A 25,565-nucleotide genomic window follows, 5' to 3' on the forward strand; every position below is an offset into this window, starting at 1 on the left:
GTACATCAGCACTGAGTTACAGAGTGCTTGGAGTACACCCTGATGCGCTGCCCACCCCACTTTTCCTGCCAGGAAACAGACTTTGAGAATTGGGTGGCTAACCTCATGTGCTCCCTATAAGGATTGTTTACTACGTTGTATCTTGCAGTCTAATTTATTAGATGCTGAGTATATTCTTCGAAAGTTCATTTTTCCTCCATTTTCAGTTCCATTTAGCATTGTCTTTTTTTTTTAATTTTCTAAAGCACAACCTCAAGGGAGTCCATCTAAGACTTTATAGAATACCTTTGTTGGGTCCCCAGTGTTGGGTCCTTCAATAATGGGTCCGTGATTAAAGGAGCAAGACTGATACAAAGTGAAGGTCAAGCAAAGCTTTATTTCGCACCAAGCATCGAGAATCAAACCAACCAGCCGGGGCCACACCTCTTACAGAGAGCGTTACCCCTCCCTGCCTCACAGACTAACTTTCATAGAGCAAAGGCCATGTGGTTGAGCCTGGCCACACACAGTGGCCAATGAGATTGCAACACACAGAGAAAGCTGCACAGTCATGCTCGGTCACACACGGGTGGCCAATTGAACTACAATTCACCCCATAGTAGACATTTGAACTAGCCTATCACCTTGGTGAGAATTGGCGCCCAAAAGGCGGGGCCCACACTCTATGGAGACAGTACAGCTTGCTTTACTGATTGGATATCTCCACCGGACCGACTCATCCCTGCATTCTGGCTGTTATCTCTACCTGACCTGACCCACCCTTGTATTTGGGCTTTGTTACCTGGGACTGGTTTCTAGGACTTGCTTTTAAGTAAGTTCCCCTGGGGGGTGGGGGGGGCAGGGTCAGTTTAAGTTTTATTGCATAAACAACAAAATGAAAATAAATAAATAAAAATTTGTTAATTAAAAAAAAAAGTCTTCTGGTGGCAAAAACTTAAATAGATGCTAATGACTAATGCTCTGACTTTAAAAAAAGAAAGTGTTCTGCTTCTTCCTGATGCCTAAAATAAAGTAAAATATGACTTTTAAAAAAAAAAAATAAATAAAATAAACAACAAAATGGCTGTTCAACCGAGGTGGGGCTGCTCTGGCTAAATAGACCCTTACACCTTTAGCACAGCCCTCAAAAGCAGCATGTTTTCAAAGTAGGTCTCATTCATATAAACAATCCATATGAGCAAATATTAAAAATGAGTGAATATGAGCTCCTTTAGAACTTCTCAGTTAATTGCATAATATCCTCCAATACCTTATAGATACATATGAAGACTCTAGAATCACAACTGGAAAACAACTGATTTATCTACAGTTAAGTCTCTTGCAGAAGAGGCCCCTGACCCTCCTCAAGGGAAAACTAAAAGATAATCAAAACCATGGAAAAGGCCCCAGAGTCTCTGGTCTGAATCTGGTCACGATGAATCATGGATGGATAGCCAACGAACACAGAAGAACACTTCCCAGGAAAAAAGTACATTATTCTGTTGGGGGCTGGGGAGGAGGAAGGCTGGAAATCCGATTTTATGGGACTTTTTTTGGTTAAATGTTTTATTTAGAGATAATTATAGATTGACACACTATTGTGAAAAAGCAGTATGGAGAGATGCTATGTACCCCTTAACCAGTTTCCTGATGCGGAAGTACTTTCAAGCCTTGATGCAATCAGTTTATCCAGGAACATCAATGGAGCTGTAATCAAGCAAGCCAGCCTCTAGAAGGGCTCTTCATGTTGACAGCTCCACATATGAACAAAGCTGGTGCTCATTATATCATGCCTAGCACTCCCTGTTGCAGCACTGTTAACTGGTAGTCCACCAGGGAGCACTACATTAAAAGCAGACCAGCAGATTCAAGAGAGGCCGCCCCTGGCAGTCAGGAGGGAACTCTTGTCATTTATCAGATTTGAATCAAATTATTTTGGGGGCTGGGTAGACCTGTATATCTCCCTGCTACAGGTGGGATTCCCTGTAAATAACATCTTGAGATTGGAGATTATTAGGCAGGAAATTTATTAGGCAGAGCTCTTGGGATCAACACTTGGGGGAAGGAAGGGTTAGAAGCGAATTGGATAAGGAAGAATATTAGGCTGCATATGATTTCACCAAGGGGCCTTTCAGAGTTGTTTTGCATTGTAATGAGGAAGCTAAACCTTGACCAATTATTGAATGCAAGCTGCTCATTAGAAGGGGATGTGATTTTGGGGTTGGCAGCCCAAGGCAATTTACAGAAAGGACCAAGAGCTGAGGTATGTCCGCTGGTAGTACTCCCAAAAGCTATAGGAATAAAGGAAGATTCAGGTCTCACAAAACAGCATCCACTATAGTTTATCCCTCATACTGGTCAGATTTACTCCTTCATAAATATTTTGATTGGGAAGAGCTAGATTTGTGGTTATGATGGGTCCTTTTTACTGGGTCAGATTTATAGAAAAAAGGTTGTGGCATGAATAAAACCCATGGTACTGCAGCTAATCTTTGGGCTAATTAATGCTAACTATCTCCCTCCTCTATCATCTACTCTAGAGTCCCTTGATCTTCAGCGAGCACTCTGCTGATCTTGGATCTGTAGGCACCATGCCCTTCCCAGACTGTGACTATTGCCCTTACCCACTTATTGTTAAGCAAGATAAGGGAAACCAAGAAGTATGCAGGTAGATCACCGGGGAGGCAAACAAAGACTCCCTTCTTCTAACTAACGGCAACCTTATCTCCTCCCGATTATCTGATTCAGTTCATTGCCAGGAGGCTGAGTCCTCTTCCTGTGTACTTGTTCTTTTAGGTCCAGGTGACACCTGAGGTGGTAGTTTATATGCAATGGGACTCTGTGTGTCCCCTCATAAAATTACCCCCTCTTCGGGTATGAGGACTTTTAAATCTGTAAAGCACAGTTGTGCAGACAGAAAACGCAAATTCCCCGAGGACCACCAGGAGTGACAGTAAAAGGAGCTACCCCTCCTTCCATCCCTTGATTCTTGAACTCCTATAGTCTAACTGTTAAGGAGAGAACACCATTTAAAGGCAAATGACTCAGGGTAGACGTTGGCAAACTATAGCCCTTAAATCAGATCCATCCTGTTGCTTACTTGTGTAAATAAAGTTTTATTGGAACTCAGCCACACCCACTCATTGTGTAGTGTTTAAGGCTACTTTCACACTGGAGTGGCAGAGTTGAGTAGTTGTAAGGGTGACCACATGGCCTGCAAAACCTATAATATTTATTATGTTTCTTTCCAGAAAAGCTTTGCCAATTCTTTTCTTTTTCTCTCTCTTTTTTTAAGATTTATTTATTTATTTGACAGAGAGAGAGCATAAGCAGAAGGAGTGGGAGAGGGAGAAGCAGGCTCCCTACTGAGCAGGGAGCAGAATGCAGGACTCTATTCCAGGATGCTCGGATCATGACCTGAGCTGATGGCAGATGCTTAAGCGACTGGGCCACATAGCTTTGCCAATTCTTTTTTTTTTTTTTTTTTTTTTAAGTTTTTATTTATTTGATAGAGAGAGAGAGATCACAAGTGGGCAGAGAGTCAGGCAGAGAGTCAGCAGAAAGCCTGATGTGGGGCTCGATCCCAGGACCCTGGGATCATGACCTGAGCCAAAGGCAGAGGCTTAATCCACTGAGCCACCCAGGTGCCCCAACTTTGCCAATCCTTGACCTCATCTGTACACTGCATCCTGGAGGATGATGCCTCACCCTTCAAGGAATCCTCTCCAAGCTGGCCTCAGTTTGTCTTTACAAGTCCTTTATTTGCTCTATCAGACTGACAGCTTCTGGGTGGTAAACTGTGTAACCTGGGCTATGAATCTTGTGAGAATGTGTCCAATCCCATACCGGTTTTGCTATAAAATGGGTGTCTGGATCTGACGTGATATTAAGAACCTGATATGTTTCTGGATGGTGTGTAACGTTAGGTCCATTATTAAACGAAACGAGACTGAGACAAGTGAAAGTTATTTAAAGCTTTATTCTATGCTCAGCATTAGGATTAAACAAAGTTGAAGTTATGCAAAGCTTTAAACTATGCCAAGCATTAGAAATCAGACTGACCAGCCAGGGCCGCTCCGAGGAGAGCGACCCTTCCCAGCTTCACAGACTAGTTTTAATAGAGCAAAAACCTGGCCACACATAGGTAGCCAATGAGATTGTAACATTGTAGAGTCATGTCAGGCCACGTGCAGGTGGCCAACTGAATTACAGTTTACCCTATAGGAGCTGCTTGACCTAACCTATTACAGAATTAGTGCTCAAGGTTGTCACCTGAAGGGCGAGGTTTACATTCTTTGGTGGTTAGGGAAAAAGTATGTGTGTTTCTTACTGACTGGATGTCTCCACCTGGCCTGACTTGTCCTTGTATTCTGGGCTCTGTTATTAGGAACTGGCTGACCATATTTTCCTGGCTTCCCAGACTTGCTTCTAAGTAAGTTTCTCAGGGGTGGTGCAGGGCAGGGTCGGTTTAAGTTTTACTGCACAAACAATAAAATGGCTTTTAACCAAGATGGAGCCACCCTGGGTGGGTCAGTCGGGGAAGAGTCTGCCTTCAGCAGCTCGGGTCATAATCCCAGAGTCCTGGGTTCATGCCCTGAGCCAGAGTCCCTGCTCAGCGGGGAGCCTGCTTCTCCCTCTCCTTCCTGCTCAAGCTCCCTGATGCTGTCTCTGTCTTTTCCTCTCAAATAAATAAAATCTAAAAAAAAAAAAAAAGCTAGCAGCTTTTCATGTCGGACTTTATTTGGGGAGAACTGTTCTTCCATGTATGGAATATGCTGCTTCTAGAGCCCACAGTGGCCTACCAACAGTTGTGTTTCCTTCTTCATGGGGAGAAATATCAGAGGCAATAATTTATCCTTTACTTTATATATACTGACATGTATATATACCTGTTTATATACAGATGTCTGTGTATGTATATACACCTGACTACTGAACCCCTAAATACTGATATGACAAAACCTCTGGATCTTCTCATTCTCTGGAATAGAAACACATCTCACATACTTGTTACTCTTACTTTTCCAATCTGATTAGCATGATGTCACTAATATGGTACTAATAGACACTAGTGAAATGTTTGTCATGAAGATTCAGGTCTCTTCAGGCTTTATTATAACACAGGGTGAGGACGTTAACATCTTGGGTAGGATATTAATTATATTCTTATCTGTTCAAAGGAAAAAACTGTTTCTGATACTGTTTTTTGGAGAGGAATGAAAAAAAAATGCATTTAGCCAGACTAATGGCCACATTTCATGTACCTGGGTCAAATTAACCTATTTTAGCAACAGTACCACACGTGACACAACATCTGCAACTGAGCCTATTATTCCACTGCATTTTTGTTAGTTTCTGCTATTCTTCAGGATCTAGCTGGCTTTCCTAGGGGCTAGGATGTGAGAGTTAAATGGAGCTGAGATGGGGTTGTTCCCTTTGCTCCTTTAGGTATTTAACTTTGCACTAATGTCCGCCTTTCTCCTCGGGCTGCAAAAGTGAATTTCATTTAGCATTTTGTCAAGGAGGAGGAGACAATTTCAGAGACTACCATTTTCCCTTCCCCACCGTAAGAGCTCTTACCCTCCAGGCCAGGATACCAAGGTGGATGTTATGCCCACCAGCAAACATATCCCAACCAGTTACATACTCAGGGACTGGGAAAATGGCAATCAGGTACTTCCGTGGACAAGTGAGCACAATGCGAGTCTCAATGAGAACACAACGTCTACTGGGGCGTGCTCTCAAAATCGATGCACGCGGAAGAGTAAAGGATACAGGACTGAATAGAAAGACCGCTTGTAAGGTGATGCTGTCTCGAAAAAAAGATCTAAGCTGGTCTCACAGGGAGCTCTGAAGCTCTGCTAACCAGTTTGGAGTCATAAGTTGCAACAGAAGAGCCAGGACTTGATATCTCTGTGTTGACTGGTCTCTGGTTATAGGCTCCCAAGAGAAGGGATGTGATATTGGCTGAGGTGAATCTTTTGGCCGGGGCAACTTGGATAGAATAACTGAGGGCTTTCAGCTTATATCTCTTCCAGCAGCTGGGGTGAAAGACCTATATTCCTAAGGAGAGGTCACGATGTCTACTATACCCCCTCGCACTCAGCACATTATACCATAAAAGGACTCTAGTGAACTGAAAAGAAGCTCAGTGTTTCTCCACAGTTCAATTAAATTAACACCATATTTTCCAGTCTTCTAGGACACACCAAACACTAGCCATACTTAAATATTAAGTATCTCAATAAAGGATAGATGCATGTGTTATTTTCAAACTCATCTAGAATAACATATCACTAAACTGTATATAGTACAAATTATATAGTACAAATTAAGAATCTTTTAAAGCAAATACTCTAAATTCTTAAAAAATTTCACAGGAGAGCCAAAGAAACCAACACATTCATGAGAAGTAACTAAAACATTTCCTGGAAAGAAGACCTGGGTTCAAATTCTAGTTTTACTGCCTTTATGTGGCCTAGGGCACATAGTTAGGGTATTTTCTAACTATATGATGTAGGGCATGATCTGTATGTCAGTTTCTTAAATGTGCATATGGGGGTGTGTATGTGTGTGCTTTATGACTTCCTCAAGATTTATTTTGAAAATGGAAAATTTTTAACAGGTTAAAGTGTTTTTGTAAGCTACAAATTAGTATATGAACATATTTAATAATCCATGTTAATTCAAAATTAAAATTCAAAATATTTCATTTATTACTATATATCCTTCTGACTTCAAACGGCATATGAAGTTTTATCCTTCACTCTCTTTGTGAGATGATAAGATCCTAAGATGAACATACATTCTTTCCATTCAACAGTTCCCATGGCTCAGAGACTAGATCTGAATCGGTATTCAGTAAACAGTTGATGAATGAATGAAAGTCCCACTTATCATAATAAATATCAGTGATCAATCCACAGATAACAAAACTTTAGTATCTATATAAGACCTACATGAGAATATGTGAATCATATTGACTCTCAAAGAGACATGGTATTATAGTGATATAATATCTTAGGGTTGGAAGGGGCCTTGACAATTATCTAATTTAGCCACTGCTTTTACAGATGATTAAATAGAGGCACAGATATGGGGACAGAAATGTTTGAAATCATGTTGCACTAGAATCCAAACATCTCAACAAGCAAGTAGTCTTTCTATCTTCTGCACTCTTCTTTATGTCATTATTCTACTATTCTGGTATGCTGCAGAAGTAAATCTTTTCTGGAAAAAAAAAAGGTAAAATTTTTTCTCTAGCATACATCTTAAAAATTTTTTCAATTAAAGCTTATTAATCTAACTTTCAAATCTGGAATATGATGGGAGGAAAAAGCTCGGTAATCATTTTAACATAAGAGAGTCAAGAAAACAAAAGTTTTGAAAACTAACATCACTTTTTTACAGCACTTAATTGAATTTCATATCATTTCTACCTTCAGATACCTTCTGAGTTTCCAACCAGTACCCAATAAAAGACACATCTTATATTAATTCATTTTTCTCTCTTCTCCCCTAATTCATCCAACCCAGTTTTCTCATATGAAATATGAATTCAGTGTATCTCATATGAAATACAATTTATCTTTTTAAATTGCCAAATAACGATTAGCAAAAATATATGTTTATAGTCTGATTTGAGCATAACAGAAAAAAATCACCACAATCAGTTTTATATGTTAGAAATAAAAGGCTTCAAAATGCTACTACACATATTTGATCTTTAAACACTTAAGTAATTTCTAAAAATTATTTTCCAACTGATTGTTTAGGCAGGATGTTAGGAAACATCAGGGAAGTTAATAAGAAGAGATGAAAAGAGTAATATATAGCCATGTCTTCCTAAGGCAGTGATAAAGAAAGAAAAGTGAGAAACCAGAAAACTTGAAATGTATAACATGGGGTTGTCACAACAGCACAAAATTATAATGAAAGTATTTCCTGAGGTTTTTGAATACCAACAAAAAATGACAAAGTATGGAGAATATGCAAAAAGATGGCTTTGTGGAAGTTCTTTTGCCAAAGAAAAATTAGGTTAACAAGGATCTTAAAATAATTAGATAGGAAAATTTTTAGAAATGATTCCTCCCTCCCCAATTTTTGGCCAGCATTTCAAATGGTAAAAAATATTATTTCTCTTTAGACAGAAAAAACAGTGGAATCCATTAGAATTCTCCACATAATCACATCACAGATTTGTCCAAAAACATTGGCTTATGTTCCAAAATTTTAGGGATTATTAACTTAATGTGCTTAAGCATAAGTCTTAAAAAGAAACTGGTTATTTCCTTCATTCACATTAGAGGTTGTACTCTGATTCTTTCTTTTTTGATTGATAAAGTAACATAAATGCTATTTTTCTGTACAATATGGATACTGTTTGACATTGGTAAGTAGTATATTCAGCATTATTAAGGTAGTTATGAAAGTGGAATAGGTTCATATGGATATCTGATTAAAATGGAGAAATTTTGCTTCTACATGCTAAGTGTTAGGAGAGCAGATCAATGTTTTGGTCAGAGTTCTCTTTAATTTATATTCAAAGAGATTTGGTGTTCTTGCTTTTTAATAAGTTGACTTTGCAACATAGGGACCTCTTATTTCACCCAGAGAAAGCGGGAAAAGATAGTTTGTGATCTTGATGATCTATTCCTGCATTCTGAGAGGAGATTTGCACCAAGCTACTTTAAAAAACCCACCATCCTTTATACCCACACCTAGTTATTAAGTGTCAATCGAAACTGACAGTAGGACAACAAAACCACACAATTACACAGAAGGATATGCTTTCAAATGTCATTCTAAATTTACAAAATTGCATAGTTTTACAGTCCTCTTATGAAAACGTCAAAAAGTGCCAACCATATTCTGTTCCCTGAATGGTGAATACAACAAATTCACAACCTTAAAGCATTCACCTTTTATTCTTACAAACAATGATAGAAATCCTGGAGCCTAATTCTTGCCTTTTTATTTCACGAGGTAAGGACTTTTATTTCATATCTATTAGAATTCTCCTACACTTAGGAAAAAAGTGAAACATGTTAATTCAGCAATGTTTATATTGTTTAATTATAAAAATAAGTCATTCTCATAATAAGATATTTAAATAATATGGGAGAAATGATATGAGATTAATATAGGTGAAATTTAAATAAAATAGGAGAATATAGGAGAAAGGTTAAAAGCTACTCCATTCCTTAACTGAAGCAGCCAGATTCCTATCTTCACAGGTCATTTGGATAATCAGATCAAACGGAGAAACTCATTATGAATTTTGGGCCAATATTTCCAGATATATTCATATGAATTGATATTTAGATATATATGGATAGGTTTATATATAATTATTACATATTATATTATGACATATACTGTAAAGATCATATATAATAAACATAAAACATATAATTATAAATATTTATATTATTACATGTCTCTATGAATGCATATGTAAGATAAATTCTTAGGAAATAAGATAAATTCATAGGCAAATTTCTAAGTATGTACTTTAAATTTAAATTAAATTAGCTAATATTAAATTACATCAGCTAAATGTAATATATTTTGCTATTGTCCAGATATAATCCATTTTAAGAGTTTAAATTTAATCAATAATGACTATAAGATAAATGATTATTTGTAAAGAACAAATAAAAACAAATCTTTAGCAAAGCAAATACTTTGGGAAAAATAGCTGATGGCCAACATTAGATTTGAATTTTGAAAAGCATAACCCAACAACAACAGCAATCACTAGTGTTTAAAAGATTTAAAATGAAAATAAAACTAGAACCTGAGTTATATTAGATTAATAAATTACAAGCATACCTGATTTTATGGCACTTTCTTGCATTCTGCAGATACTCCATTTTTTGAAGATTTGTGGCAACACTGCATCAAGCAAATTTATCTGCACCATTTTTCCAAGAGCATTTGCTCAGTTCATGTCTCTGTGGAGCATTTTGGTAATTCTCACAATATTTTAAACTTTTGCATTATTATTATTATATTTTTATGGTGATCTGTGATCAGTGATTATGAGTCACTGAAAGCTCAGATGATGGTTAGCATTTTTTTAGCAATAAATTATTTTTTATTATGTACATTGTTTTAGACTCAATGGTATTGCACACTTCACAGACTAGGGTAAAATATAAACATAACATTTATATGCACTGGGAAACCAAAAAATTCATTTGCCTTGTTTTATTGTAATATTTGCTTTATTTTGGTAGTCTGAAACCAAACCTGGAATATTTCTAAAGTATGTCTATATTAATTATTAATTAATAACAGATGTGGTTATTTCTTTAATTTGCAGCATCATAAAAGCAACCAAAATTATTTAATGCCAGAGGATATACAAGTCCCTAAAAATATTAAATAACTATGGAACAAAGTGGTATGTACCTCCTAATACCTATCCATTTTTGTTGCTATATGTTCAATGACATATTGTATTTTTTTTTCCTTTGCTCTTTTACTGGGAGGGAGGAAAAGCTAGATGTTTGAAAATTTATCCTCATTACACCTACTTTTCTATTTAGATAGAGAAATTAAAAATAAGTTTTTTCATATAGATAAAGTAACATTATTCCTCATAACTGGCTTTCCAAAGTTAAGCTGCTAGTTTCAGCCAAAAGTAAGACAAAAAAACAGATTTTCTGAAACCAACATTTTTTTCTATTACACCGAATATTATAATGCGAGTCAACTAGAAAGAAACATTCACACTAATGAAGTCCACTTTACAACCTTCGATTGTATTCCATTGTGATTAAGCACACCTTAGTTCATAAAAACAGTCTTTTCAACTAGAAGAATTTAACATCCAGAGTAAACAGTACTGGGCTGGTCAGTGTGTAGTAGTCCCAGTTTTTATAACCATGGTCAACCAGTTTTTATACACATGGTATCAGAAGATTATTAGATCTCCAATTTCCAGTGAGCAATTTGATAAATGGGGAAAAATCCAAAACTGGGAAACTTTGGGCCTTACGCAAATGCAGGAAATGCAAGTGCGTTCAACTCTTCTGAAAATGAAAAATATATATAATACATACTTGTATTTTTTCAACATTTTATCCTTAAAATATGTATTTTAAAATATATTGCTTGAGGGCTTCTTATTGACTTTCTTTGAGAATGTGAGTTTCATTTCAAAATGCCCTTCCAATTATCAAGTTTTAAATTTAGTGTATATTGTTTTATATGTTTTTCTTACACAGGCACATAATGGACAAAGACATGTTTAGAGCACTCTGTTTCTCTCTGTTTCTTTCTGTTTCTTTGTCTCTCTCTCACATACACACACATTCAGGAAGCTTCTAACTTAATGACTATAACTTAGAGATCACAATCAGCTTAGATTACCAGTATCCGCCTGGTGCCAAATAAAGCTATAACAATAATACCTAAAACATTATTCATAAAAAAAGATTACCATCTCTTTAATAAAACGTCTTTTCCAGTACTTCCATCATCAATGCCTGAATGATTTAGTGCCCTTGCATTTTATTATGACATATATCTGCACTGCTTTCAGAAGAATTTACTCATCACTTCAAGATTAATGTACACACGGGGCGCCTGGATGGCTCAGTGGGTTAAGCCGCTGCCTTCGGCTCAGGTCATGATCTCGGGGTCATGGGATCAAGTCCCGCATCGGTCTCTCTGCTTAGCAGGGAGCCTGCTTCCCTCTCTCTCTCTGCCTGCCTCTCTGTCTACCTGTGATCTCTCTCTGTCAAATAAATAAATAAAATCTTTAAAAAAAAAAGATTAATGTACACACTATGTAGATCATTGTATTAAGAATAATACATTGATCAAAATTTGGGTTTTATTCTGTGGCTCATATTGTGTCCAGTTCTATAGTTTACATGGAGAAATATGGTTCTGCATTTCTACGAGCTTTCAAACTCCTGGGGGGTTAATGATCAACAACAAAAAAAGTCAAATAGCAACAATACATGATGCATGACAAATGAACAGAAAGGCAATAAAGTACTGTAGATTTTTTTTAAAGATTTTATTTTTTTATTTGACAGACAGAGATCACAAGCAGGCAGAGAGGCATGCAGGCAGAGAGAGTGGGGAAGCAGGCTCCCCACTGAGCAGGGAGTCCAATGTGGGGCTCAATCCCAGGAGACTGAGACCACGACCCGAGCCAAAGGCAGATGCCCAACCCACTGAGCCACCCAGATGCTCCAACTACTGTAGATTTTTCAAGGAAAAAGGATAGTCATTACTTCATAAGAGAAATTTATCTAGAAATGTCCCTTGAAGATAAATGAGATTTAGACTTGCAGAAGAAAAAGAACCTCCAATTTAGGTGTGGAGAATTGTGTGAGTATAGAAAGTGAGGTGGAAAAGTCACATTGCAGGGGATTGGTTTAAGAAGAGGATAATATCCATCTACCAAGACGGAGTTAAGAAAGTCTATAGGATACATTCATTGAAAACTAGTTGGATTCTAGGTCTTTCTAGACCATAGGGACATACCAGTCCATATTAAATAACTATGGAACAAAGTGGTATGTACCTCCTAATACCTATCCTTTGTATTACTATACTTGTAATACAAATCTAAGGAAAAAATCATCTTATGCTATAGAAAGAGAGGAATTCTTGAAAACCTTTCATCTGAGGTAGTAATCCTTTATAAAAATTAATGTAATATGTGAAGTAACATGAATTGTTAAATGGATGGTCATAATAATACTTAAAATCTACTCAGCACTTATTGTGGAGTAGACATTGTGTTAGGTGATCAACATAGATTGTCTCATCTTAAATATGCTTAAAGACTGATGTTATAATAATCCCTTTTTACAAGGAAGAAGATAGGCTAAGAAAGGTTAAAAAAAGTCCCCAATATCCCCATACTAGCCCGTGGATGAGGCAAAATTTAAACGCAGGCAGTAAGTCTGTAAGCCAGAGCTCTGGAGGCAACTAATTACAGCTAGTCCTTTTTAGTAAGTTGCTCTACTGTGTAGCAACAGTAAAAATAAAAAAGGAATGGAAGGGTGTTTTAAAAACAATGTGAAGGAAGTCAAATCAGATCAAACAGTGTTGGAAAAACACAGTACCTTTAAGGAATAAAATCTTTTTAGTAAGTATGTGTTAGTATTATATGTATTTTCTTTGCAGAAACTTTCTTCCTCCTTTTCCTGAATTATGTGGTCATGCAAATGATAGCCAGTTATCCTAGATTGGCTTGACAGAAAATTCAAGATGAAAACAATCTGCAGATGTCTCAAAATAGACTCATTTTGCCAGATTGCTCTGTGGGTGATGGTTTGGTATTGTCTGAATAATTTTCCCCCAGTATGTGTAGAAAAGATACAAGCCAGATTGGCAGATAGATCCTTTAAGAAAATAATTAGTGTAGTCCTTACCTATGTTTCTTAAAGGCATTCTTCCATCTAATTATTTTTCTTTTGGAGTAGACATATAGGTAGCATTGAAAATCTGCTCACAGAAAATTCTTGCTAAGTTCCATCTAAAACAGGTTCTTATGAGGCAAAAAAGTAACAATGGGCTCATTGATGAGTATTAACTTATTTTTGTCAGATTTCACCTATCTTCTTCAGAGATACACTTATTGAATAGCTTCATACAAATTATATCTAATAAGAAATATGACGATCTAAACTTGAAGTAAATGTTTGAAAAAGCATTAAACCTGGTTTAGAATTTTTCTGCCCTGAAGTTCCTACTAAGGCATATAGAGTATGTTTGATAAATATTTCTTATTGAATGAGCAATATAACTTTAATTTGAATGCATGTTCCAATGCTTTTCCATACCAATTTTAAAATGCCATTTACTTAAGATTTATTTTGGATGATCAGATAAACATAATTTTGTGAAAATGTGAATCGTGACCATGACACTTCTCTGTTTCAAGTCCTGAGGTGGCCCCACATTTCACTCTGAAGATCAAAGTCCTCACAATGATCTTGTGTGATCTGGGACCTGCTACCTCACTGACCTCAGCTCTCTTGCTCTCCCTCTCTCACTCACTCTTTGCCAAGGCCTCTGGCTTCTTGGCTAGTCTTCAAACAAACTGGTACCTTCCTACATTAGGGTGAATACTTTTAGTTCTTCTATTACCTCGTTCAAAATTTCAACATAATTGATTTTCTCTTCAAGTATTTGCTAGAAGACCTTAATAAGGCCAACTCAGACCTATTAAATATGATCCCTCACTGACCCACCATTCTTGATATTCCTCCTCTTGTTCCACTTACATACTTTACCAATCATCATCTTTTAACACACTAGAAATATAATGTATTTCTATATTATATATATATATATATAATGTATAGTGTGTGTTTATATATATATACACACACCCATATGTATGTATATATGTATATGATGTATTTCTAAAATTTTATGACTCATTCTGCTAAAGTGTTAGCTCCTGGAGAGCACAAATGTTTGTTTTGTTCACTGTTCAATCCCAAGCATCTACTTCAGTGTCTAAATACTAGGTACTGAATTAATATTTGTTGAATGAAAGAACAAATGAATGACAGTATCTTCACATTCTCCAACCAAAATTAGTCTCTAAATAGCCATTTTGTGTTTCAGAGCTACAGTGTAAAAAGTCTATAACTTCTCTAGTTGGCCAATCTTTCACCAGGGAAACATAAAGGATATAATTTTTCCAGGGCATATTTTTGCTAAGTGTTTAGAGCAATTACTAGATTAATACTGTGTTTTACTGTTGAACTATTATGAGTGTGATTTTATAAAATGTCAATTAAACAAGATGAAATGGACACTCTTTAAGTCATATACAATCCTATTATCTTTGATAAGAGTAGGTGCTAAAGAGCATTCTCTGAGACATGAAAATTCAACACAATGATCTTAACTTATGTGTTCTTTGAAACTATGTCTGTCTCATCTTTGAATAAAACCCATCAACAGCTTGACATTTATAAATTCGGAATAAACATTTGTTGATTCAAAATGTATTTCAAAAGACTTTTTCTCTAGTATCCATGTAAGTATCAAGGATTCTGGACTTCTGCTGCTGAGACTTAGGAAGATCTCTGGTGGTTCCATATCTTCTATCCAATGAGGAATTTTGACTAAATGACTTCAGGGCTCCCATTCTATCAATTTTCTCTTATTTAACATTTCTGCTTGATTAGAGAATTCCTTAGATAAAAGAACACTGGGAGAAAGATTAATGAATTTTTTCCTTCAAATTGTCATGCTTCAATTATGGTTCTCTTTAATCTGTGGCCTAATGAGATATTTTCTTCACTTCAGTTGAAACTATAAGCACCATGTTGAAAGAATCTCATCTCCTTGTTTTAATATTATACCCCAAAAGGAAACAGTTTTTATACAGTGAGCAGATATTAATGCTTGGCTGGATTTTATCAATGACAAGAAAATAATAAATTCTACGCTTTCTGGGTTTGCGGCTAGGGCACAATATTGTATGTTACAAAGTGGTATTGTATCTAAAGAAAACAGTGTGAACCAAAAATGGAGTGACAGGCCTTAAATTGGATCTAGCTTTTGAGAATTTAATGGAAAAATTCTAGAATGAGAGGAAGTTAAAGAAAAAATATTTAATCGAAAATATCTTTCTTTAACAATTATTTTTAAATAGTCCCTTTACTCTGATCTTAAACTCACATTTTTGATTCAAAGCTTTTCCCTCATTCTCATTTAGTTAGACAAAGTTGTTGTGAGACAATTGAAACTTCAGGTTCTTTTACTGCTGAGTTTCTCTCAAAACAGTTCAATCAAAAGTATGATTTGTAAAAGGTCTTGCTATAGTCAGAATGTTTGTGTCTCCCCAAAATTCATATGTTGAAACATAACCCCTGAGGTGACAAGCCTTAAATGGCAGGGTCATTGTAATGTGATTATGTCAGAAGGGTGAAGCACATCCGAATGGGACTAGCGCCCTTATAAAAGCCTGACCAATCTCCCTAGTCCCTTCTGACATTTGAAGATACAGTGAGAAATCTGATACCCAGAAGGGGACCCTCACTCGACCATGCTGACACCCTGATACTGGCCTCCAGAACTGTGAGAAATAAATTTCCATTGGTTAAAAACTACACAGTCCGTGGTACTTTACTACGGCAACCTTGGAAAGACTAAGACAGATCCCTACTATTATCACCATTTCATGAATGCCTATCAATATTCACAAGGACTCATGAGATTTCTTTCTTAGAATATGATAATTCTTGCCTGCCTATCTGGTGTACAAATTATAGGGGGTAGCAATTGCATTAAGGCTTCTTCTACACATTCATATATTGGCACCCAAAAAACATGTCCCCATCGTGGAAACAAAATAAATGGGATTTCTGCTTTCTAAAGACTGATGAATAAATTAATTCAGTTAACATTTATTTCTTCTTTCTAGGACTAGTGCTAGGGTCTAAATCAATGCTGTTTGGTAGAACTTTCTGCAATGATGAAATCTTCACTATCCATCATAGTACTCACTAACCACATATGGCTATTGAGGAGCTGGTGTGTAATAAGTGTGACTAAGAGACCAAATTTTTATTTTATTTAATTTTAATGTATTTAAATATAATTTTACTTAACTACATGTGGCTAGTGGTTACCATGTTAGACCACATAGTTCTAGAGATATATCTCTGAGCAGGACCAACAGGAGCTCTGCCAGCAAAAGCTTATAGTCTAATGGACGATTTTAATAGCAAAGGCAGAGAAGTAGAGCAAATACCTGATAGAGCTTCTTTCTCATCTGTTTTTACTTGAAACAAAGTGGAAGCCACTGACAGTAGTAAGTATCCAAATCTTGGTGATAGGACAGGGAATAATGCCTTCATGTAAGTACTTCTAACAAATATGACGTGTGATACATATACTCTAAGAAACATCGAAATGTATCAGAAAATCCTCCCCATGAAAAGTCTGCTCCTGACCACCTTGAAAAAATAGTCCATCAGGTATGGCCATCATCTAAATTTGATATCACTAGGGATGGGAAACAAGTCAATTTTAGGTCATATAAAGAAGACATTTCCAATCAAGCTATTTAAAGTGGGATAATCTTCTTACCACTACAATTGTTCAAGCAGAAATTGAATGATAAATTTGAATAATAGTTTAGGATGACCCATGTATCATGAAGAAACATGGATTAGAGATTGAACAAGTTTTTTTTTAACCCACTTGGTGCTTAGTTGACTCATATAAATGGTCCTAGTGACGCCATCCAAAGGCAGTGGTCCAGATATTTCATTCTTAAAAACCATAATGATTAACCTCCTCTGGCCAATGGATTAATATCAATTAAAGCAAAATTATTTTAATTTTCTACTAGTGTTAATGATAGTAACATAACATAGTTGTTATAGATTAAATGAGGTACTAAAACTTCATCAAAAAATGAAAATTAAAACTGATGCTAAATAGAAAACACTTAGCCAGGACTCCTGGGTGGCTCAGTCGGCTAAGCCACTGCCTTTGGCTCAGGCCATGATCCCAGGGTCCTGGGATCGAGTCCCACATCGGGTTCCTTGCTCCGCAGGGAGCCTGCTTCTCTTTCAGCCTCTGCCTGCCACTGTGCCTGCTTGTGTGTGTGCTTGCTCACTCGTGCTCTCTCTCTCTCTCTCTGACAAATAAATAAATAAAATCTTAAAAAAAAAGAAAAGAAAACACTTAGCCATTCAATGTAATTGTTTTTTCTATCCTTTAATGATATGAATCCACAAAATAGATTTATTTGTGAAGATAATAAGTGGTAAGTATGTTAATTTGACTTCTCAATCCCCTTCCACACTTTCCCTCTTTGTAATCTCTAAATGTACAGCTTTATGGCTGTTTGTACTGTTGTTGTTGCTCAGGAGAAGATTCATTTGGAACAAAGAGAGAGGAGGAAAGAGGGAGAAGAGACAGCAGAAACTGGTAAGAAAGAAAGGAAGGGAAGGAGGAAGGAAGGAATTTGCTGATGCTGTGAAGTAATGATGTGGTTTAAAGAAAATAAATGTCAAATCTGCTTTTAAAGATTATGAGAGGAAATTATTAAACCAAAGTGACTAATCCTATTTCTAGATATTGTTCCATATGAAAACTCCCTTAAAAATAGAAAGATTTCAACAGACCCAAAGTCAGATTTTATGAGTGGAACTAAATACTATGTTTGTGTTGGTTACCTCATTTTGCCTGTCATTTTTCCCCCCCTCAGTTATTTGCAGTGCACTGTACTTCAAAATGGAGGATCCACTTTGTCAGGTGGAAAAGGTAACTGAGCTTTTCTAAGATACCTATTTGACTGCAATGTGCTTCATTTCTGAGCTAAACTGACAAAGAAGATGGCATAATTGTGTAGGGATGGGCTAGTTCTTCAAGGAGTGAAGAGAGAGAGTGAGACAGAGAGAGAGAGAGACTTGACGATCTAATTAGAAAAATCAAGGAGGGGCACCTCGGTGGCTCAGTTGGTTAAGCATTTGCCTTTGGCTCAGGTCTAGATCTCAGGGTTCTGGGATCTAGACCCCATCCATGGGCAACTCCCTACTTAGCAGAGTCTTATTCTCCCTCTTCCACTGCCTCCTGACTCCCACCACCCCCACCCCCTGCTCATGATCTCTCTTTTTCAAATTAATAAATAAAATCTTCCAAAAAAGTCACTTTAATACTTCTAAAAAGGGAAAGAAATAAATAGAAAGGTTTTGTTTGTTTGTTTTTTAACCAGTCCGTCTATACTTCCAAAGCTACTTCTTAACATGCTCTAAGAAATGGGCAAATGCTTTCTGCCAAAGAAGTCAGATATAATTTGATATAAATATTCATCCATATTTATGAAATACAAAAGTAGAGAGATTAGTTGATTTCTCCCCTTCCAAGGTTTTCTGCTTTCTTTATATCTTTGGTTGTTTGGTTTTGTTTGTGGATTTTTTGCCCTTAGGGTAGGTTAATGTGTGTGTGTTTGTTGTCTTTTTTTGGTTAGTAAAATGAAATCCAATATTAGATTTGTATTATTCACAGTCCTGCTAAGTACAAATTCACATTTTCATCAGGATATAGGAAGCTTAATAGACCATGACCCTTAATAAAATAATAAAATAAGATGATGGGGCTTTAATAATTATATGTTCCACTTTTAGAGTGGTAGCCAAGGCTATTTTCACGGTGAGGCATTACTAATGTCACTATTCATCCTTCTGTCCAAATTCTCTGTAAATTCGTATTTGAAAAGCCTCAATTATCTAATGAAATCATTTGGAAATTATTTATTAAAATGCGTAGTTTTCCACAAAACACTCTGGTTTTTCCTTTCATGCTGTCAATAGAAATCTGTTCTCCACCAAGGTTTAATGTACATCAGTGAATAGCCACGGAGACAATTCTTTGCCCTTTGGACAATTTTTCATAGCAGAGGGCAGTGCTGTTTGAATTTAAATGATGCTGCACTTGAGGCCAAGAGTAATAATCAAGCTCTACTAGACTTTCATTACTTTTTTTTATCATCTGAATATAATCATAAGCATTTGATGCTAGCTCCCATAGCCTTCGTGTGCATTATAAATATCACATTTAAGTTTCTCTTTAGAAAAGAAACAAGATTTCTGCTGTGGATGAAGAAGCGAATACAGTGAAATAACATGATCTGTTTACCAAAAGTGCTTGCCATCGGAAGAAAGCAAATGCCTAGGAAATAGGAATTGGCTTGACAACTCATTATTTAAAAAGTAATAATAAATAAAATAAAATAATTCTTGTCTACACCATGGGATGAATTTCTGAATACAGAATTAACCTATTAGCCCACCATCAAAATAAAGCTTCCAACTGACTGCCCAATTACCTCCTCAAAAGACCCCCACAAATCATCTGGGCAAGGCCTTTATGAACAGACCTGCCTGAAGGTCAACAGTGGATGTCTATGATTCAATAAGGGGGAAAAACACATAGAGAATTCAAAACTCCCTCCTTTTTAATTCCTCAACTCCAAACGAAAGGACCTTTTTAATCTACAATTAACCTCACATCTATATCAATACAGGCATACTCAGAGATGTTGTGGGTTTGGTTCTGGACACCAGGGTCAAGTAAAGATCACAATTAAGAGAGTCAAATGAATATTTTGGTTCCCCAGTGCATATAAAAGTTATGTTTATACTATACTGTAGCCTATTAAGTGTGCAATAGCATTATTTCTAAAAAAAAAAAAAATGCAGATACCTTAATTAAAAAATACTTTGTTGCTATAAAATGTTAACCACCATCTAAGCTTTCAGTGAGTCATAATCACAAACTGCAGATCACCATAACAAATATAATAATAATGAAAAAGTTTGAAATATTGCAAGAATTACCAGAAGATGACACAGAGACATGAACTGAGAAAATGCTATTGGAAAAACAGTGCAGACAGACTTGCTCAACACAGGGTTGCCACAAACTCTCAATTTGTACAAAATGCAGTATCTGCAAAGCACAGTCAAATGAAGCACAGTAAAACAAGATATGCCTGTAGATTTTAATTACAACAGTGGAATTGCATAAAGACCATGTCTACCACCAACAGAATTTACTCTCTCTAAGCCCTAAGAAATCCTACCAGCAAAGTAAAATAAGTCAAGGGTAAATTAAGTAACCCACTCTAAAGTAGATGGCTCCAGATGTAGGTGATTGTCTAAGCCCTGATATCACTACTAGCTTTATTTTCATGGCCTACTGTTCTCTGTGCTAGCTGAATATTTAGTGATGCATCTAATTTTAGTAATTAAAGCCCTGACTATGACCTCTTCTTACCTAATTTCATGTATGCATATATGCATACATGGCATTGTTTAAAAAATGTATTTAAGTAAAGGTTACTAACCTTTAAGAATTATAATGAGGTTACTAGGTAAAGTAAAGGTCATAACTTGCATGTTACACAAAAATAATACAAAATTTTTCTTTCTTGAGGCACCATCTTAAATTACTTCTGGTCTGTGAAGACTTTAATTTAGTGTAACAAAAAATACTCTTCAGTTCCCTCAAAGCTCCCATTTTACCTGGACTGAACTTCAACCTGCCTGCTTTCATTTTATTTCATAGTCACTCAAACAGTAAGGGAAATGTGAGAATCAATTTCAAAAGAAGTATACACCTCAGTGACATTAATAATGATCTACAGGAGTTCCATTTCACCTTAAATTGACCAAGACAGCATTCAGGCCAGAAGATCATGAGATCATAAGAAAATGGATAGTTCCTCACATATATATGACTGAATGATCAATACTTATAAAGGAAAATTGGTACTATCTTTGAAAAATGTTGATGAAGTCTATTATATAGTTAAAATATTGAGCCCAAGAATCAAATTGTCTCTGTTCAGATCTTGCATTTGCTTATTCGGTGACACTAGGAACCTAAGTCTCACCTCCTTATCCACAAAATGAGGATAACAATAGCGCCTATTTCAAATGGTAATTGAGAGTTGTGAAATAATTTCAGTTGACTAGTTGTGATAGAAACCATAAGGCCCTCATGTTCTTAGCCTACTGCCTGACAAAACAGTGAGCATGTGTTAAGTGCTAATTCTAATAAAACTGTTACATTGTGAACTAGACAAGATCCAGATATTTTAACTAATGTCTTTATTCTTTTCTTCCAGATATCACCCCCATTGTGCCCAACCTTCTAAGCTGCGGTATTTTAACTAAATAATTGATGTTAGGAGTCATCAAGTTTCAGTGGAGTACATAGGTATAAATCATAGGACATTTTATATCCTAATCTAACCTAGAAGTTGCCAAATGTTTTTCTATAAATGGACAGAAAGTAACTATTTAAGGCTTTAAGAGCCACATAGTCTCTGCTGTAATCAAATCTCCATTGTAGGACAAAAATAGCTTTAGATAATACACATAATACATTCAAGCTGATATTTGAATTTCATATGATTTTTATGTCTCACAAAATATTACTTATCTTTTGATTTTCTTTTCAAGTGAAGAAAAAGAACTGCACTGAGCTGTGCCACCTTAAGTGGGATCTTTGTCCAGTCACATAGATCAATGAAACGGAAGAGAAAACAGAAAAGAAGCACCCACAATTATATGGTTGACTAAGTTTTGACAAAGCAGATAAGAATATCCAATGGGAAAAAAATAGTCTTTTCAACAAATTCCTCTTGGGAAACTGGACAGCAACATGCAAAAGAATGAACCTAGACCACTTTCTTAAATCATACACAAAAAGAAATTCAAAATGGATGAAAGAAATAAATGTGAGACAGGGAACCATCAAAATCCTGGAGGGAGAACACAGGCAGCAGCCTCTTTGAGATTGGCCATAGCAACTTCTTACTAGACATGATAACAGAGGCAAGGTAAACAAAAGCAAAAATAAACCACTGGAACTTCACCAAGATAAAAAAAACTTCTGTACCGTAAAGGAAAAAATCAACAAAAACTAAAAGGCAGCCTTTGGAATGGGAGAAGATTTATTATTATTATTATTATTATTATTATTATGTTATGTTAGTCACCATACAGTACATCATTAGGGAGAAGATATTTGTTAATGCCACATCTGATAAAGGGTTAGTATCCAAAATATATAAACAACTTATCAAACTCAACACCCAGAAAAGAAACAATATAGTTAAGAAATGGCCCAATGTTTATAGCAGCAATGGCCACGGTTGCCAAACTATGGAAAGAACCAAAATGCCCTTCAACGGATAAATGGATAAGGAAGATGTGGTCCATATACACTATGGAGTATTATACTTCCATCAGAAAGGATGAATACCCAACTTTTGTAGCAACATGGATGGGACTGGAAGAGATTATGCTGAGTGAAATAAGTCAAGCAGAGAGAGTCAATTATCATATGGTTTCACTTATTTGTGGAGCATAACAAATAGCATGGAGGACAAGGGGTGTTAGAGAGGAAGAGGGAGTTGGGGTAAATTGGAAGGGGAGGTGAATCACGAGAGATTATGGACTCTGAAAAACAATCTGAGGGGTTTGAAGTGGCGGGGGGTGGGAGGTCGGGGTACCAGGTGGTGGGTATTACAGAGGGCACGGATTGCATGGAGCACTGGGTGTGGTGAAAAAATAATGAATACTGTTTTTCTGAAAATAAATAAATCAATTTAATAAAAAAAAAAGAAAGAAAGAAATGGGCAGAAGACAAGAACAGACATTTTTCCAAAGAAGACAGAGACATAGCTAATGGATACATGCGAAGATGCTAACATCACTCATCATCAGGGAAGTATAAGTCAAAACTACAGTGAGCTATCACCTCACATCTGTCAGAATGGCTGAAATTAACAATAAGGAAATGACAAATGTTGGCAAGGATGCAGAGATAGGGGAACCCTCTCAGACTGTTGGTGGGAATGCAGGCTGGTGCAGCCACTCTGGAAAACAGCATGGAGACACTCCAAAAGCTAGAAATAGAACTAGACTACATCTTAACAATTTCACTACTTCTTTATCCAAAGAATACAAAAATACTGATTCGAAGGACAAATGCACCCCGATATTCATAGCAGCATCATCTGCAATACCCAAATTATGGAAAGAGTCCAAACGTCCATCAACTGATGAATGGATAAAGATGAAGTGGGGAATGAAGTATATATATATATATATATATATATATATATGAGTATTAGTCATCAAAAAGAATGAAATCTTGCCATTTGGAATAACATGGATGGAACTAGAGTGTATTAAGCTAAGTGAAATAAGTCAGTCAGAGAATGACAAATATCATGTGATTTCACTCATACATGGAATTTAAGGAACAAAACAGATGAACATAAGGGAAGAGAGGGGAAAAGAGGGAGGGATACCTAAGAGACTCTTAACTAGAAAGAACAAACTGAGGGATGCTGGCAGGGAGGTGGGTAGGGATAAGCTAAATGAATGATGGTATTAAGGAGGGCACTTGTGATGAGCATTGGGTATTATATTTAAGTGATGAAGCACTAAATTCTACTCCTGAAACCAATATTATACTATATGTTAACTAAGTAGAATTTTAAATAAATCTTGAAACAACAACAAGGAAAGCTAATACAGTCTTAGTTCTTAGTTTTGCTGGCCATACACAATACATAAATTGAAGGTGAGCAGTATTTAGAACTCAAGCTATAGTTTATCTAACTCTTCTAATCCACTATTTCTATTAAGACTGTTTAAATGCTGTATCTTGTATTTAAAGAGCAATTATATAAAAATTCTTTCAAAATCCTTGGCTATTCAGTAGTTAAGTTAATGAAAATGCCATATGAATGGTCTAGTATTATATCATAATATTAATACTCCTAAGAGTGAAAAATTATAGATATTCCAAACACAATTTGGAACAATCCTTAACTTTATTTCCCCTGAAATATATAAACAAGTAAAAGGCACTTTGGACACTGCTAGTGAGGTTGTTCAGTCTTAGATAGAGAATGTAAACCAGTTTATCTGACCAATTTAATAAAATGTCGACTCTGGAGTTGTCCAATGGCAAAGCCTTTGGAAGAAGTGAGGGAAACTACATATTTGGAAAGAAAAAAGGTCTGCCCAGAAGTGACCTCTAATCTGGAGGGGAAATGATTGGATGTGAATAATCAAATTGGACATTTCAACTTTGGTATCTAACATTCCCTGGGCAATTAATTGCATGGATTTATTTGAGAATTTGGATTGTTCCAGGTGGAAAAATAAATAAGGGACAGATCATCCAGTGAATAAAGAAACTCTATTTCTATACATCTCTGCTCTATGAAAAGTCTCTTGAAGATTCTATGAGTATATTAAGTATCATCCAATAGCTATGTCGCCTTGTGGCTCTTTAATATGGAGAATGAGAAAAGAAGATGAAGATACAAAGAAGGGAAGAAAATGGAAGACAGATCAATGTAAATGGGGCCCATATAAATTTATATTTGGAACTTCCAGAGCCTGATTGTCATGAAGACCACTCAAGAATTTAGACTCTGTTGTGTTAACTCAGAAGAGGTTCAAATTGAGAATACAGGTGAATTGCTTAGGAGAACATTAATAGTTCCCTAAAGTACACATGAGCTAAATATACCCCAGGAGCTAAATCATCTTACCTCTTGTTTTTGTAAATAAAGTTTACTGAAAGACAGCCATGCTTATCCATTTATGTATTAACTATGACTATTTTTGTGCTTCAGTAGCAGAGTTGATTAGTTGTGAGAGACCCTGTGGTCTGCAAAGGCTAAACTATTTATTACCTGGTTCTTTACAGAGAATGTTTGTAGACCCCTTCCCTAAAATCTCACTATTCCAAGTGTGTTCTATAGACCAATAGCACTGACATCTCAAAAAAAATGGTTAGAAAGGGAAAATCTCACACCCCACTTCAAATCTACAGAAATCAGAATCTACGTTTTAACAAGATCCCCAAATGACATAATGACCTCAATGACTGAAAAGCACTGCCCTAAGATAATTTCTTCTTGTTGACATGTACATGAAACATGGAGGTTTAAGGGGACAGGATGTCTACCATTTATGAAGATTAGATTCTCATTGTTCTAACTGGTTTAAACCTTGGTATTCATAAAAGTTACATTCCATAATCCA

Source organism: Neovison vison, chromosome 6, assembly GCF_020171115.1.
Source record: "Neovison vison isolate M4711 chromosome 6, ASM_NN_V1, whole genome shotgun sequence".
NCBI classification, from domain to species: domain Eukaryota; kingdom Metazoa; phylum Chordata; class Mammalia; order Carnivora; family Mustelidae; genus Neogale; species Neogale vison.